At 34.1% G+C, this 18467-nt stretch overlaps 1 protein-coding gene across 1 annotated transcript in view; it reads right to left on the reverse strand.

Moving 5' to 3' along the window:
- Positions 1-18467, reverse strand: part of PSMD14 (proteasome 26S subunit, non-ATPase 14) — a 109465-nt gene that overhangs the window by 44149 nt on the left and 46849 nt on the right.

Consider the following 18467-nt stretch of genomic DNA (forward strand, 5'->3'; position numbering starts at 1 on the left):
TCTTAGAAATATGACTTCAATCATGCTTTAAAAAATTCTAGATATCAAATGATTCTAAAAATTAATGTGATTAATTACTTTTGCAATTATAGAGTCTTAGAATCCTCATATTACTTTCTCTAATAGAAAACATATTTTCAAATTGTAGATTAAAAGTCAGCAATTCAAATTATAAATTAATAATCCCTACAAATTCATGTCACACTTTTAAATCCATGTATATTATATCTACACACACATAGTTACAGCATACATTAGACGCATTTGCTAAATGTATAATTCTATTCTATGCAATTGTAAGTGTGTGTTTTAATAAAGAATTCAACAAGTCTTAAAGAAGGGACTGGAAGAATACTTCCTAAGGATATTATAGAGATTACAGATCTTTCACTTATACAATTCTGTGATAAAACTAACACTTCTAAAAATACAATATCTACACCATGTGTAGAAATGACTAGAGATACGGTTGAGAAAAGACCAGGTAAGATGAGAACACACGAGAACTAATGACTACTTTTAAATTACCTGAAATACAGTATAGATTGGAAAATATGGGTTTTAATGACAAATAGCATCTGGATCACGATATATACTCATTTTGCAAGATATTTGTAAGATACAATGAACCCACTTGCTCCCTTTTCTATTAATTTTCTTATAATTTTTATTAAAATCATTGAATTTGCTTTATATGTTAAATGTTTAACATTGTAATTAGCTATTATCCAAGGTATTGCTTCATTATTCTTCTTGTATAGAGGCATACTTGAAATATGATAAATTATATAATACCCATTAAAATGACTTTCTTTCTTGGGAAAGGAACTACAGTCAAGGAGCTAACCTTTTTTTCCCTACAGGCCAGTACTGAAACCAAGATGGTATAGCAGAAAAAGCACTGGCTTTGGAGTTAGAGGACCCTGGTTCAAATCCTGGCTCTCTTGCCACTTAACCTCTCTGGGCTTCAGTTTCCTCATCTGAAAAAAAAGAAATGAGGGAATAGTACTGGATGACCTGCAAGGTTCTTTTGGATGCAGCAAAAGGCAAAAGAAAGTCAAACGGGCAATTACCCAAAATTGATAGCCTAATTTAAACACAGGTATAAGTATATGCAAATAAATGTACTACATAGGTACTTGTAAGCATAGTAAGGTTTAGGCTATCAGTAAAATGAACTCTCAAGGTAACTGCAAGTTGCCAGACATAATTAAATATTCTCTACTAAAGATCTACTTTGACACCACATGAGAACAAAGTAAGATGATTCTATATTTTCTAAGGCTGAAAAGGCATCAAATACAGACCCAAATAACTGAGCATGGGTTCACCATTTGAAAACCAGATGAACTGAATTTGGCAAAGCTTCCTACTAAGTTGGCTTGGCTCTAAGTTGATTCCCCTCCCCCCCCTTGGCTATAATAACTTTCCAAAACCATCTATTTAAGTTTCATTGTCATCTATGTTGGTGAGGAGACGTTACAATAAAAACATTATACTTTTAAATATGGAAGTATTCAGATAAACATGTCCACCACATTGCTCTTATTAATAGCAGCCATTATACAAAAACTATTTGATAAATCTGTACTTTAAAAAATGTCCAGTATTTCCAACACTAAATTCCCAAGTCTTTTTGGAAGTTTAAAACCAATTTTCAAAAGCCTCATGCAATCAGAGGAGATCAAATACAACTCATAACATTTCAGAAGCATCTACTATATCACAGATTACTAAATCTAGAACACAATTTTTTTATTGAGGTCCAAAACAATTCAATGACTTGGTCAAGGTCACAATATTACTTCGTGTCAGAGAAAGAGACTAGACTTTAGTAATCTTAATTTCTAGTGTAATACTCTAATTTATGTCACTACTACCTGTTATTATTACAAATGAAATGTCTTTATCACGAGCCTATTTAAAGTTGCTTTAATAATTTATAAATTAATTAAAAAGTAAAGCTATAACCAAAGAAGCAATCATAACTAAACATTTTTCTCAAGGCATCATAATTTGGGGTAAAGGAATCATAATTACGTAATTAAGCTCTTTGTACACATTATCCTCCCCAAGGTCCTTGAGGGTTCAATCATACTTGTTTACTAGCTGTCTCTCTCTCTCTCTCTCTCTCTCTCTCTCTCTCTCACACACAAACACACACACACACACACACACACACACACACACACAGCACCTCCCCCCATCTCTATCTGTGTATAACTGGAATGTTCTCCTTCCTAACCTCAGAACCTCTGGTTTCTTTGAGATTCAATTCATTTACCACCTTTCTCAGTTACCTCAGCAGTCAGAACTTTCTTTGTAAGACTACCTTCTATTTTATAATTGGCTTTCATATATCTAAAGTATAGAAGTTTCTTTACACCAGGCTCTCCTTTAACTTTTTCTTGCGAAGGGCTTGGCACATATTAAGTTCTCTCTCTCTCTCTCTCTCTCTCTCTCTCTCTCTCTCTCTCTCTCTCTCTCTCTCTCTCTCACACACACACACACACACACACACACACACACACACACACACACACACACACACACTTATATGTTAAAATAAATTTTTAACATTTTTTTAAAGTTGAGTTTTAAATTCTAATCCTTCTCTAACCTATCTGTGACTATAAATAATCTAATATAGGCTATATATGTGTATTAAAACATTTCCATCTTGGTTGCTTTGTATATGAAAACTCCAAAGGGGACTAGTTGGTGTAGTGGATACAGCACCAGCCCAGAAGTCAGGAGGATTGAAATTCAAATACAGCCTTAGACAGTTAATACTTCCTGGCTGCGTGTGACCCTGTTCGAACAAACCTCCAACAACAACAACAACAAAAATCCCTCCAACAACAACAACAACAACAACTACAACAACAACAACAACAACAACAACAACAACAACAAAAAAAAAAAAAAAAAAAAAAAAAAAAAGGAAAAAATGAAAGTAAGTGAAAAATAGTATTCTTTGTCTATTCAGATAATATTCTTTTTTTCTAAAGATAGTATTTTTCATGATGAATCCTTTGAGATTATTTTGGGTCATTGTATTGTTGAGAGTAGCTACATCATTTGCAATTCTTCATCATACAATTTTGTTGTTACTGGTTCAATACTCTTCTGGTTCTGCTCAATTTACTTTGCATAAGTTCATATAATATGTCTTTCTAGCTTTTTTTCTGAAATTATCCTTCTTGCCATTTCTTTTAGAACAGTAGCATTTAATACATTCGGTTTGAGTTCTCAAGCCCAAACCTAAAGACAAGCCAAATGTAGTGAAATGCTTTATGAACAATTCTATTAGAGAGACTTAAGTGAGATAGGTTCACTTACAAAGATCTAGTTACATTTGAAAGTTCTTTCTCACCCACTCTACCTCTATCTGCCTGACTCTAAAAGGCATCTAAATCAGAGCTTCTTAAACTTTTTCTACTTACAACTCCTTTTTGCCCTAGAAATTTTTATGTGACCCTGGGTATATAGGTATATAAACAGGTATATAAATCAACATTTTATTGATAATAAATCATAGTTTTGCAATCCTCATATTAAGTCATGAGATTATATAGGACTGTGATCCTCAGTTTAAGAAGCTGCAATCTAAACAACCCCCTTATCTACAAGTATCCATAGGAAATCTCATTCAGATATGAGACCAACACCAAAAAATGAATATGAAAAGTAATATTCAAAACCAAATTCATCACAGTCACCCCTCAAATTTGTTTTTTACATATAAAGGCACAAATTCCCTAATCTTCATGGATTGGATTTATCTTTAAATCTTTTTCCTTCATGCTTTTGTTTCAAATTATCAATGAATATAAGCATAAGGATAACACTATAATAAGCAGCACAACAAAAAAGATAGATAACGATATAAAGTTTCCAGAAAATTTACATCTTTAGGGAAGATATAACCCAGTCCCTAACCATTTTTGTGCAGAATGAAGTTAATACAGTATTTCCCCCCCCCCCCCCAACATCCTTTACAAATCTAAAAATCATTGTTGGTTTAATGAATGAAAGAAAAAGCATTTATCAAGTATTTGCTATGTCAAGAACTATATAGCATGCACAGGAAATAAAAAATAGTGAGACAATCTTTGCTCCCAAGGAACTAATATTCTAATTGGGAGGAGACAATACATAAAAGAAAGTTAAGTTGCAATGCAGATGAAAAAGTCCAAAAGTTCCAAAGGTGCAGGGTCCAAGGGTCCTTAGATTTCGCCAGGAAGTTTAGTGACAAAGACAAGCATTGAAGAGCACGGAGGAAAGGCATATAAGAAGTACTGGAACACCATGGATGTGAATAATAAGGCAAGGAGTTCTCAAATTCTTTGGATAGTAGAAGGCGTCAGACTTCCACTTCATCTAAGACCTATGAGAAATGAAGGAGCTCAGGTAAGAGTAACACACATAGTGGCAGATTTTCCCATTGTTTGGGGATCCTAAAAGGTGGAAGGCAGAAAGGGAGTGGAGGAGAGAATAAAGATCCCATTTCCTCGTTGACATTTTCCCACCACTAGCAGTGCTGATGGGAATATTTTTTAATTGCATTTTATATAATAGGATATATAATGAAAAGTATATTTGATATACATACATTTTAACATAATTTATTCAAGTAATTACACCCATAGGTATATATAATAGAATTTACTAAAAGGTTTTTTTAAATAAACAAATGAAACCACCAACTTTCTAAGGAATTACATGTGCCTCAGTTTTTTTTGCAATTTTTTGTAGAGATTCTCAAATGGATCTATGATCCTAATTCAGAAAGTCCTTCCAATGATGAAGACAATCCCTCAATGCTTGGTATCTTGTATAACACTACCCCCTTTTACCCATAAACTCCCCATAAGGAATTATAATGTGCTGGAAGCCTTCGGAACTTTCGGCTAACACTGTGGGATTTATCAATGGAAGACACTGGCTATTCCTTGTTTGTCACAAAATAAACATATCTTATTGTCCTATCATGTAATTACCTGATAAGATTCTTTATTTCTGTTCTTTGGCGTTCCTAACTGGTTCTATGCTTTAGCCTGCTCACAACCATAATGTATGACTCCATTGCTCTTTGTGTGATTTATTTTAATTTCTTTAAAAGCAGTTGTATTCTACATCCTGCTGCCTTACAGCAACATCAATAGAAAATGTTAAAAATATTGTGCCTTTGCTTTCATGGAAAGCATGTTCATTTTTCAAAGACAGAGAGAGAGAGAAGGAGAGGGGGAGGAAAAAAGAGAGAGGGGAGAGGACTCTTCACTTAATATACTTTTATAATATCTTCTGCTTCTGGTCTCTTCTCCCCACTCACATAGCTGTCATCTTAATACCAGGTCCTTATCAATTTTTGTCTAGATTATTGCAATATATAGGCTCCCAAATGGACTCCCTCACCATTCCAGTCATCACTATCCTTATAGATTTAACCATGTGACTAACCTATTCAGCCAAACTCAGTTGTTTCACATCTAGAATAAAATATAAATTACTTTAACTCTTAAAAGTTCTATATAATCTGGCCCCAACCTATTTTTCCTGGCTCACTTGACATTACTTCCCTCTGTATTTGATTTTCTATTTTTTCATAAAGACACTTTTCAGGACCTTTTTGTAGTAGGCTTTTTCACATACTTGGAATATTTTTTCTCTTCACCTCACTTCATATGGAGTTTTATTCTTCCTTTTAGATGAGGCTCAAGCAACATCTTTTACATGAATCCTTTCTTATTTTCCTTTCCCAACTATTAGTGCTCTCTTTTTCAAATGACTTTGTACATATTTATAGTTAAGTTACTTTACATTTATATCATATATTATTTCATATGCATTTGATGCCTCTTCAATTATAATGTAATTGCACTGCAAGTAACAATTACTTCCTTTTATCTTTACTGCCTAGAACATAATAGTAGCTTAATAAATATTTGTTGATTGATTGGCCTTATGCCTTGCCTGGTATTTATTATTACTTAAGGTCACTAAACAGGGCTCTTTCCGTAGTAAAATTTTCTTGATAAAATCTTGAATGATAGTAACACCTTGTTGTCAATGTGCCTGTAAAAGTGATGCTCTGTTTTACCAAGTTAAATGCCTTTAAATAACTAAATACAAGTACAAGATCTTAAACTCTCCATATATTTCTCTTAATTATGAAATGGTAAGAGTTATCAGTCCCTTATTGAATATCACAAAAGCCTTCTTGTTGCTTAATATTATCAATAACACTTTTGACTTATGAACAGATGATTCTTATATAGCAGACAGTAATCATCTAGGTCAGTGGTCCTCAAACTTTTTAAATAGGGGGCCAGTTCACTGTCCCTCAGACTGTGGGAGGGTCAGACTAAAGTAAAAACAAAACCTCACACTGTCTCTACCCCTCAGCCCATTTGCCATAACCCCGAGGGCAGCATAAACATCCTCAGCTGGCCACAGGGTTTGAGAACCCTTGATCTAGGTTATATATGTTTACTGGTGTTCTTATCTTAGTATTAATAAGGTCTAAGAGTTTTTCTATGTCTTTAGTATCTTTGCCTCTTTCAAATATCTTGTATATTGATCCTCAATTCTATTAATAATTGTTATCACTTCCAGCACAGAACCGCCCCCCCCCTCTATATATATACTATGTATACTAGCTTTAATCTGGTTATTTGCCCTATCTTTCTTTTCCTTAGAATGTCTTTTAAACACATCTGAGACTGTGATGTTAGTCCAAATAGGGACTATTATCTGACAGAGAATTTTTACAAATCATTTCCATGGTTCTTTTTTCAATAATTGTCCTTCCATTTTTAACCCCTGAATGTCCTTGGGATGTTTGTGTTATTATAACATTGCTAACCTTTCTTAAAATTGTTTTTTGTCTTTTCTGTCCTTCTTTACTTTGTGAAATAATAGTGCTTTTAGATTGTTGTTTTTTTTTTTTTTAATGAGATTTTACAAACCAGTTTACATTCTAACTTAATGTTGTTGGCAGCCATTTCTCTCCGTCTGGCAAACAAGTCAGATGTCTGCTGATTAAGGCAGTTTCTAAAGCTCTTATGATCTTGGTGTGCTAATAAATTTATATTGGTTAAGCTTCTGGATAAAATTGTTATGGTTAATGTCATTTATATGTCTGAAACAAGCAAAAATAAAAGAGAAATAATTGATATTATAGTAAAACAAAGAAAAATATTCTTGTTTTCTGAACTTATTCTACTTAGTATGAAATAGTTGTAGAAAAATATACATTTCAGAAAAAGGACTCAAAGGCAACAATGTCAGGTTATTCTTTTCTGCTAGTATTGAAAGTGTTTTTCACCTTTAAAGACTTTTTATAGGCATCATAAGCTTTTTGTCCCTCCTCTCCCAACCTTAATGCAAATAAGGGAGTTGGGGTAGGTAGAAACACAATGGACATAAGTCTCCCACATCTCTGCACTACCTAGAAGCCACAAGTTTGACCTGGCTCTTATTACTCAGAACCATTGGTCAAGATAGTCTTGCACCATCATTTTAATTAAAACCTTGAGAGTAATTGAGTTTAACAAGTTTTTATGAATTTTGTGTTCCTTATGTCCTATGACTGGCAAATTCCTTTTTAATCTCTGATTCTAAACTGCTATATGCCTAAGTGAAAAACTATTTCTCTTATTATGTCTTTTGCACTTTCATTCTTGACCAAGTTTATCCTATGGTCCCTATTTTTACTTAAATCTCTTTCACTAAGTCTACCTGATGAGGGTGTAACCCCTCCCTCTAAGATTCCTTTTCTGATTTCCAACTTCCTTTGGGACTGACCTTTGATTACAAGATCTGGTCAGAACCACCCTTTTGTATTCCATGGGGAAAGATCGTATCTGAGCCAGTTTGGGCTGTAACCAGCCCCCACTGGATCTGAGCTGGCTTGGATTTTCTCAACTCCCAACTATCTGCAAAGGTTTCTTCCTTATCTGAAAAGCCCACCAAGAATTTGCCCAATGCCCTAGGCTTCTTGAAGCAAATAAAAAAGCCAAGGTGGAATCATCCCTTGGCAGAGAGTTGAAACATGCCAGGCAACCATGCTTTGCATCAGAGACTCTCAGTCCCGCCGCTTGGGGTATATTTCCTTCTCTATCTAATGCCTTTGACTAACCAGATTTTAACCTTGCTTCCAAATCCTGCAATAAACCTCTTTTATCAAGCTAGGTTTTCGGGCCTGTAAATTCATTTAGAGGGGATTCTTGCTGCCACTAGACCTGATTTAACTGTGTATCCTTGCGCCGAATCCAAAGGGGTTGCAGGGCAGCTCCATGTGACTCCCTGTACCCCAATCCTGCCACTAGACCTCAATTAATCCTAATTTTAATGAGGTATAAATCTCATCATTAGGTATTTACCTCATCATACCTATGGACTATGCACTATAGAACATTGAAATCTAGGTTTCTCTTAAATATGTTACACACATTAATGAGGGAAAGGAAAGGGGGAACCCCATTTCTAGGCACATAGATAGTAAGATAATCCCATGAGGCACAGTGTCCCCTGTAAATGAATTTACAGGCCCGAAAACCTAGATTGATAAATAAAAGGTTTATTGTAGAAATTGGAAGTAAAGCTCAGTTAGAAAGACGCCAGGGCCAGAAGTGGCTGCTGGGCAGGCAGGAACCCTTACATGGCTGAAAGGATACCATGTGTTGGGGGAAGGGCTCCTGAAAAGAGCTCTCTGGCTCGTTTCTTTTATACCTAGAAGATGATGGGCAGCACCCCCAAGTTCTTGCCGGGCTTTTCAGTTAGCTCAGATCAGGTGAGGGCTGGGGGAAGCTGAGCAGATAGTGGGGCTGGGCCCAGATATTCAAAGGGTCCCTTTGACCAGGATTTGTGAATCAAGATCAGCCATAGGTTGGGCAATTAGAAAGGAATCTTAAAGGGACCTCAACCCCCATCAACCTCACATATTTCCTCATCAAGTATTTCTAAACTTAGAGGACCAGACATATGAGTTTGCAGTTATTTTTTATTTCAGCTCCTTTAATAGTCTCACCATCATCTATACTAACCTGTCCAAATCTTTGATGCTATCACCTATAAAGTTCCAGATCATTCTTTACCCAATTTCTGAATGAGTTTAGTATTGGTTCCATAGTTTTCCCTTCCTCTTTAGCTCTTATACTATCCTCCATGGCTTCAGTCTTAATACTGAAGAACTTTGGCTCCCCAGTTCACTAGCATTTTAGTACTTCTAGCTCTATTCCAAATGCAGCCAGGTATTAAAGTCCAAATCCTTTATTATCTCTTTCCAAGTCTTGTCTTCTTTCCTGTGGCCTGGTTAGCTTTCTTAGAGGCCTTCTATAGTCTTGGTTCCCAGAGCTTGAGCTCTGGCTTCTGAATCTCCGGGACTGAATCCTGGTTGAGGCTCCTAGCTTAAAGGTGTGAATCTTATGGAATTATAGTAAGTCGTAAATACATGTACTGAACTAGAAAACTGTTAAGGACCCTGCTAAACAACCACTGTCTCTATCATTTCTACTGACTTAGCACCTTGTTTCAAGTTCTGGCCCATAACACCCCTGTGTAAAACCTTGTGCTCCAAATTTTTTCCCCTCCCTTTTCTGCACCCTTTCCCCCAGACAGCAAGTAATCCAATATAGTTTAAACATGTGTAATTCTTCTAAACATATTTCCACATTATGCTGCACAAGAAAAATCAGATCACAAAGAAAAAAATGAGAAAGAAAAGCAAACCACAACAAAGATGAAAATATTTATGTTGTGAGCCATATTTAGTCCCTATAGTTCTCTTTCTGGATGCAGATAGCTCTCTCCATCACAAGTCTAGTGGAATTGGCCTGAATCATCTTATTGTTGAAAAGAGCCACTTCCATCAGAGTGATCATCATATAATCTTGTTTCTGTGTATAAAGTTTTCTTGTTTCTACTCACTTTACTTAGCATCAATTCATTTAAGTCTCTCCAAGCCTTTCTGAAATCACTCTGCTCATTATTCTTACAGGAAAAAAATATTCTATTACCTTCATATACCATAATTTATTCAGTCATTCCCTAACCAATGGGCATTCATTCAACTTCCAGTTCCTTGCCACTACAAAAAAAAGGCTGTTTCAAACATTTGTGCATATGTGGATCCTTTTCCCTCTTTTATGATCTCTTTGGGATACACACTCAGTAGTGATACTGCTGGATCAAAGGATATAAAGTTTTATAGCCTTTTGAGCAGAATTACAAATTGCTCTCCAGAACAACTGGATCATTTCACAACTCCACCAACAATAATTACCTTGATTTTCAAAAAAGGAAAGAGAACTATCTGCAAATCAGAGGTCAACTTGAGCCAGATTTATAAGAAAATTCTATAGCAGACCATTAGACAGACAGGCGAAGAACATTCAGAAATAGCAATTACAAAGAGTCAGCAGGACCTCATCAAAAACTTCTTTCTGATAAGATTACTACACTAGAAAGTAAGAAGAATGCTAGACATATATTTACCTAGATTTTAAGCAAAGTTTTTGAAAAAATATCTCATACTATTCTTATGAAGGGACAGAGAAATATGAATTAAACAATAATGCAATCAGAACTGGTTAGATGGGGGGGGGGGGGGCAAGCTAGAGGGCACAGAAGATAGAGCACCAGCCCTGAATTCAGGAGGACCCAAGTTCAAATCTAGTCTCAGACACTTAATACTTCCTAGCTGTGTGACCTTGGGCAAGTCACTTAACCCTAGCCTCAGGGGAAAAAAAAAAAAGAATTGGTTAGATGGCCTGAGTCAATCAATTAATTACACAAAGTCAATAAGCTGGAGGTTTCCACAGGAGGTTTGTAGCTGTCCCCTGTGCTGATACAGATGATACAAAAGTACGAAGGAAAACTAAAAAAATAGATAATAGCTTCTAGATTTAAAACTGGGATTCTTAATCCTATGCCATATATCCCTTTGGAAATCTGTCAAAGATCATGGAAAATGTTTAAGTGCATAAACCATATAGAATTACAATGGAAACTAATGATACTGATATGCAATTACCAAAAATATAAAATTAAAAAAATATACTTTTAAAAATTCACAGAGTTAAGCAAAGTTAGTAGGGTAATTGGTAGGGTAGAAGGAAACATGATGGCTGTCTTCAGGTATTTGAAGGCCTAGAAAGAAGAGAAAGACACTGATCTTGTCATATTTAGGTCCCAGTGGGAAAAACCAAGAGCAATGACTGAAAGCTGTAAAGAAGAAAATCTAAGCTTGATGTCAAAACAAACTTCCTAATAATTAAAGCTGTCCAAAAGTAGAATGAAGTGTCTATGAAGATGGTGTGGATTCTCCCTTCTTGGAGATCTTAAAGTAGCCTGGATTACCACTTGGTGGTATGTTATAGTGGGGGTTTATTCTAAATAGGAGTTGGACAAGACTACAAAAACAGAGAATACAAAGATTAAAAACAGAGAACCTTCTATTCTACCAAATTAGAGTTTATTCATATTGAAAGCTTTCTTTTGTATTCTTTCATATTTTAATTCACCTCTGAATTAAATCCATTTCTGAACACTATCAATCTTCATATCCCAGGGATAGAAGGGCTATTCTAAAGCAGGTAGGAAACACATCAGAGGCTGTGTGTGTGTGTGTGTGTGTGTGTGTGTGTGTGTGTGCGCGCGCGTGTGCACGCAAGTGCATTTCAAGCCAAGATGGATGATGGAGAGATGCTCAAGAGAATGGCAGGTGTATTCTTTCACCAAACCCCAGGTGATTTTATTCTGCAAAGTATCTCTGCAGCATCAAATCCTAAGTGTGCTTTCTGTTTTGTTATTTAGTCTGATGTAGGAGCAGTGCTGTCATTGCTCACATTTCTACCTTTGAAGATGGACCCGGTGGATTTATAGCAGTATGAATAAGTAAAATAAAAGGTTGCTGTTTATTAATTTTTAAAAAATTGTTTGCTTTGCTTTTTTTCTACACTTCTGATGTTGAAAATATATCTTGAAAAAACAATAGCTTTCCAGGAGGCAGTGTAACATAACAGATTTGGGTTCAAGTTCCAGCTATGTAACCCTGCTCAAATGATTCCTTAATCTTAATTTCCTTATTGGTTAAAGAGAACAGTGATATATATATATTATCTCAAAAGTAGTTCCTAGCATTGTATGAAACTATAAAGTACCTCAAAGACATAAATCAAGAAGGGATATTGAAGGATAGTTAGTCCAACCTCTTCATTTATATATAAGAAAAGTGAGGCATGGAAAGGTTAAATGATTTATCTCTTTAAGGTCATACAAGCCTTATATAAGAGGGCTAGGATTTTAATCAGGGTCCTCTGAGTCCAAATCCAGTTAACTTTCTGCTGATCCATGCTATGTATCAAGTATTATCATCTGACAAAGAATCCTAATAAAACTACACTGTAATTCTGATAAATTTTATACAAAAAGCTTTTCTACTGTATATCTCTTACAAACTATCCTAGAAAAGTATTAAAGGATAAGTAGAAGCATTATAAGCACACTTCATTCTGAAATAATTTACTCCCTCCCTCTTTTGGGAGGATGAAAGGAAAGGAATAGAAAATTTGTATGGATTTTTAAAAAACAAACTATCCCCTCCCCCTATTTTTCTGATCCTCATATCTGCTTTTGTAAGGCTCTCACCTAACTTTCTCTTTTACCAGCATTTATAACACTTTACAACCTAGATGAATGTATGGGACAAGTCTCTTTAATTTTATCTTTTCTTCATTCAAATTTATTCTGATTTAAACAAAAGGCCAAACAGTTCAAAAGAAATAACGGGGGAAAATAGAAAAAAAGGGAATTAGAACTAATATGGCTCAAACTATAACATAATACTAAACTATTTGTAAGTAGTTAAAAAAGAAAAGTAGGATCAAGAGAACAGATTAACAAGGTAATGTAGGACTTGATAAAAACTTCCTATATAAGAAGAGTAGAAAGCAAAGAATAGCTTTTGATGAGCATCTTTTACTATATACCACATTAAGTGTTAAAACAAATGATCATATTACCAAAAAATCAGGCGAGACAAGCAGCTTCCTCTATGTATGTTTCATATAATTACAGTTAATAAGCAAGCCCTATTATTAGTTAACTGCTAAGCAAACTGTGGTACATAATTGTGTATTGTACACAATTTTGGAAGTTTTTTATATTGTAGAAATGGATTATTATTATATTGTAGAAATGATCAATATGAAGAATTTTTAAAAATATGGCAAAGATCTATTATGAATGATGTAGAGAGGTAAACAGAGCCAGGCAAACAGCACACATGATGACTACAATCTGAATGAAAAGAAGAAAAAAACAGTTGAATGTAGTATCAATATAAAGACCAAGAAAAAGAGATAGACAAGAAAGGGAAAATGTACTCTCTTCCTTCTCTGCAAAGATAGGGGAGACTATGGATGTGGAATATTACATATATATATATATATATATGTGGAAGTTAAGATACATAGTGTATATTTGGAAATGAAAGTGATGTCTTAAAAAGCAAAAGACACCAAGAATCTTTTTGAATTTTTCTATACCAACAAGATCGATGCAACTAGAAAAAATAGAAAAGGCAGTGATTGAGGGGGGAACAAAATCTTTGCAGTAAATAAGCATTTTTCATAGAAGTTTGAGATTGAAGATTTATAGAAAATCAACAAAAATTTATATAAAGAAAATCATCACAAATTTCTAACTCCAAGAAGAATTCTTGAATGAAGAGTTTCAAAATAAGAAATGCAATCTAACCACAAATCTAACCGAAAATACACTAAGTCACCAAGACAAATATTAAATCAATTGTGAGGTACTGTCCTCACACCCAACAAATTAACAAAATACATAAAAGATGAAAGTCATAATATTGGAGGGGCTGAGAGAAGAAAGTCATACTAATTGGTTTCCTGTGGACCTATGAATTAGAGTAACTGTCCTGGAAATAATTTTGAAATTATATGAGAAAAGCTAATGGATCATTGACCTTTAACCCCATCACTCAATATTAAGAGATTGTTGACAGAAAGGTTCCTCTGATAGCAAAATATTCATTTCAACTTACTGCAGAAGAAAATGAAAAAAAAGGTATCCATGTATTTACGAATGTGAACAACTTCAATCCAGAGCATCCCAAAATTCAATGTAGTTTTTAAGTTTTCACTTAAAAGGAAAAAGTTTGCTACAGAAATGTTGATCAAGAAATGTTTTAAGTTTTAGTTCAAAACTGCACTCAGAGTTTTGAGACATTCAGTATGTTAATGTAATGGAATACTACTATACTTTAAGGAACCATAAATATTAGGAATTCAAAACAACATGAAAAAATTTACATGAACTAAATTAAGAAAGCACAACCAGGAGAAATGTCTGTAATATAAAAGGCAATACAAAAAAGACAGCAGAACTCAGATTAAATTAAATGATCAATATTTGCGGCTGATGAGTTAGAACATATTATCCTCTTATGAGAAAAGAAAGAGACTATATTTAGAATGTATCTGTCTGGATGAAATTATATTTAGTAATTTTTATTATAAGGTCAGGGGAGTGAAGCTATTGGGGAAAAATGCTGGGGGGGAAAAGCCTATATTAACAAAACTTTTTTTTTTTTTTTTTAAAGGCTGCCTATTCTCTTTCTTTAAAGAATACCTCTGACCCTTGTGTAAGATGTTCCAAGAAAATGGAGAAAAGTTAGTATAAGGTTAAGTTTTGTTAATATTTTCTTGATCATCTTTTTCTATAATAATGTCTATTATTTTTCCTATACATTTTATATATCTTGAAAAATCAATCCCATAACTTTGACCACAAATTTCTCCATAATTCCTAAATGTTATCACTTTTAATAAAGAATGCCCAGTGAATATTTGGTGTAGTCCAACTGCTTTCCCCATCTTTAGTTTTTTTTCAATGTCAATTCTACTTCCTCATGCAGGATATGAGAAGTATACTGTTACAGTCCAAATATGGTCACTCCACTCTAACTGATGAATGAGAAGTTTGTTATAAAAATGATCAATCTTCTGTCTTTCTTTCCCCTTCTGCTTCTCTTCTAGCTTAATCCTTAAATACCGGTGTGATATTTTGGTTTAACTGATTCTCTTCTCAGATTTTATATAACTTGTTCCCCACCACTGCTTTTTTACTGTTCTGGTGAAAAATACCATTCATAATTTTTTTGTAAAAGAACTCCTCTATAAATTTTTGGAAGGCATTTTGGTATTCTGAAAGGTATTTTGCTAAATGTTTATTGGCTAAGCTGGTTTTTAAATTGTTTTGCTTTCCTTGGGGAAGAGACCGATTTCCATTAAACATTCTTAAGAAACTGTAAGTGTTTATTCATATCTGTTTTTCCCATTTCAAGTATAAACAGTTTATTTAAATTAGTTTGACTGTAAGTTGCTTCAAATCCATACTGGGTTTCTCATTTTAATTTGTTCTTCTAACTTAATATTGATTTTGATCTGCTTTAACAATCTGGTGGTCTATGTACACAGCTAATTGGGAAATGATCCCCACATTGGTAATCAGTCTATTCCCATCTGTTAAGTAAGGATCAATTTTGTTTCCTTTTTTTGCAGTGCAAATATGAGGCAATGTGATAAGAGATGATCAGTGTTCTATTAAATTATGTTCCTAATTGCCTTTAGAGTCATAATAAAAACGTTCCTGACAGCTCTTTCAACAAAGGAAACCAGCATTGGAACTTTCCTGCTGTTTAGGTCTTTTGTTTTCTGGTTACCTATAAAGTCTTCTAAGAGGTCCTCTTAAGACTATAAGTAGCAGAGAAATTGATGACCTTCACTGAGAAAAGACTTTTCTTATCAGGAATTTCTTCCATTAATGGAATCATAATCCAATCCCTATTATCTAAAAAATATCACAACTACTAGGGCTTTAGTTTCGGTAGGATATAGAGTTTGTTACTGGACAAATTTTTACACTTGCAATACTAATTGTTAAAAGTTTACAGACAATCTAAAATTTTATTGATTTATCTTGTATACTTTTTCTCTCTTCCTCCTTTCTCCCCTCCCCAATTCTGCTGTTCTGTCCCTACTACTACAGAAGTAGTATACACAGGGCAGGGGACCATTTTGTACTTTTCATTATTTAGAACAATGATGAAGTCAAATAATTCACAACCTAAGTACATACCTCTTCAGGAAGGCAAGACCACAGAAAGTAGATAGTCCTTTATTAGAATATATTCAAAGGTTTTCCAGAAGAAGAAAACTTGACAAAGCTTGAAATCCCCTGGCAAAGCCTTGGAGAATCTGAGGTTTACTTCAAAATGAAGTGTTGAAGTATTGCAATGTAACACAAAGTTTACAAAAGAGAATGTAGGGATATGTAGGGGCTATATACCATATTTACACTTGGGAAACAATGACTCCTTGAAGTACTGATATACTGGTAGAGACAGGAAATAAACAAAAACAAGGTTTTAGTCTTCAAAAGTCTCAATTAAATAAGAAAACATATTAAACCTTAAAGTGCTATGTAAATGAGATTACAATCTAGTTAAGGGGATAATTTACATACAAAAGTAAAGTTAAGGAATACAAATGATTATTATAAGCTTTAAAAAGCAGCAGTATCTCAAGGAAACTAGAGATTAAGGTGGGTAGACAGTGGTTAAAAAAAAAAGGTCTTATGGAGATAGTGGAACACTAATTAGAATATTATAAATGGGTAGAATTTGGATAGGAGAGAAAAACAACTTTTCACAAGGAAAGAATCTGTTTAGGCAAATATTATTTGTCAACATATGCACTACAACAAAAATATCCAGTTAAAGCTGAGCTTGAAGAAACATGTGATGTCTTTAAATCAAATAAAAGTAAAATAAAATAAAACTTAAAGCTCGATAGCAAAATAAAATTTAAAAGAAACTGAAATGTATTCCAAACACTTAGAACTTCTTAAATTGTGGATCTCAACTCCATATAGAGTAATGTAACTTGAATGGGGTGTTGTGAAATTATGATTTATCATTAGTAAATGTTTGATTTGTATAACTAATTTATATTATCTATATACACCTGAGGTTTCATAAAAATTTATTTGCTAAAAAGGGTCTATGAGTGGGAAAAGTTTAAAAAATATTGATATAGAGGATGGGAAAAATTTCATTTCAAACATTTTCTCGTTCAAGAAGACCATGCAAAGGAACAAAAAGCTCCTTAACTCTAAACCCTGGATACCAATTCCCATTTACATTTATGGCTCAGAGAATTTTAATCAAATCAATACAATCTTTAGAACCGGTGGGTCAAATGACTGAAATATTATTACACTCAGCATTCTTACAACTTTTAAGACTCAAGAGTTCTTGGTACCCTACCATTATTAGAATGATACCTTCTGGAGGGCTTGGACTTCCTCATCTGTATTTGTATTCTAAATACTTCTGCTCGCTATTTTTTTTATTCAATCACTGAATTTTAAGTGAACAGTTAAGTACAATACAAATAAGCATTCATCCTTGATTTTTTTGGGTCCAATTACACAGGGGCAGTTAGTATCTCAGTGGAAGATTTTGGGCCTCAGAGTTAGGAAAATCTATGTTCAAATCCAGCCTTAGGCAACTTAGTAGCTGTGTGACTGTAGAAAAGAAACTTAGCTCTGTTTGCCTGTAAAATGAACTGGAGAAGAAAATAGCAAACCACTCTAATAAACCCTAAATGGGATCACAAATACAACCTGAAATGACTAAACAACAACAATTAAGTATAGTCAAAGCAGAGCTACAATTACTTAAGCACACAAAAATTATAAAGGCACTAATTAACATAATTCATTTTAGTGAAATAATAAAATTAGAAATAAGTGACTTCACAAATTTAAAATGCTTGTATTTAAGAAATTTTCAGGCTTGTTCCAATAGAATGAAAGATTTTGAAGACCAGGTTGTTTTTCCATTTCTTCTTTGTATCCACAGTGCTCTGAACATCTTGAAGGCACCTAATAAATGCTTGCAGGTTATACTGCACTGTGGCTGCCCAGGTTGATCTGGACACAGTAAATATTCCACACACACCCCCCCCCCAAAAAGTGAAAGAGAGCTAATTTTAGAGAACTACAAACAACAGAGATAAACTGTTAAGAAAATAACATTAAAAGAGCATTTGTATAGTATCTTTAGTGTATAAAAAGGACAATCTCTAGTCTAGAGATGCTGGGAGTGATGAGACAACATAAAAAAAGCTCCTGGACCAAGAAAGTCCTATTAAAGTGATGAGAACTAGATAAGGGGCACCTAAATGAAATTAGGTTTAATTGAGGCCTAGTGGCAGGTTCAGGGTACCCCTGTCAAATAGAGCTCCCCTACAACCCCTTGGATTCGGCACAAGGATACAGAGTTAAACGAGGTCTAGTAGTGGCACAAGAGTCCTCTGTAAAGGAATTTACAGATCCGAAAACCTAGATTGATAAAAGAGGTTTATTATGGG

This window comes from Sminthopsis crassicaudata, chromosome 3 (genome assembly GCF_048593235.1).
Source record: "Sminthopsis crassicaudata isolate SCR6 chromosome 3, ASM4859323v1, whole genome shotgun sequence".
NCBI lineage: Eukaryota > Metazoa > Chordata > Mammalia > Dasyuromorphia > Dasyuridae > Sminthopsis > Sminthopsis crassicaudata.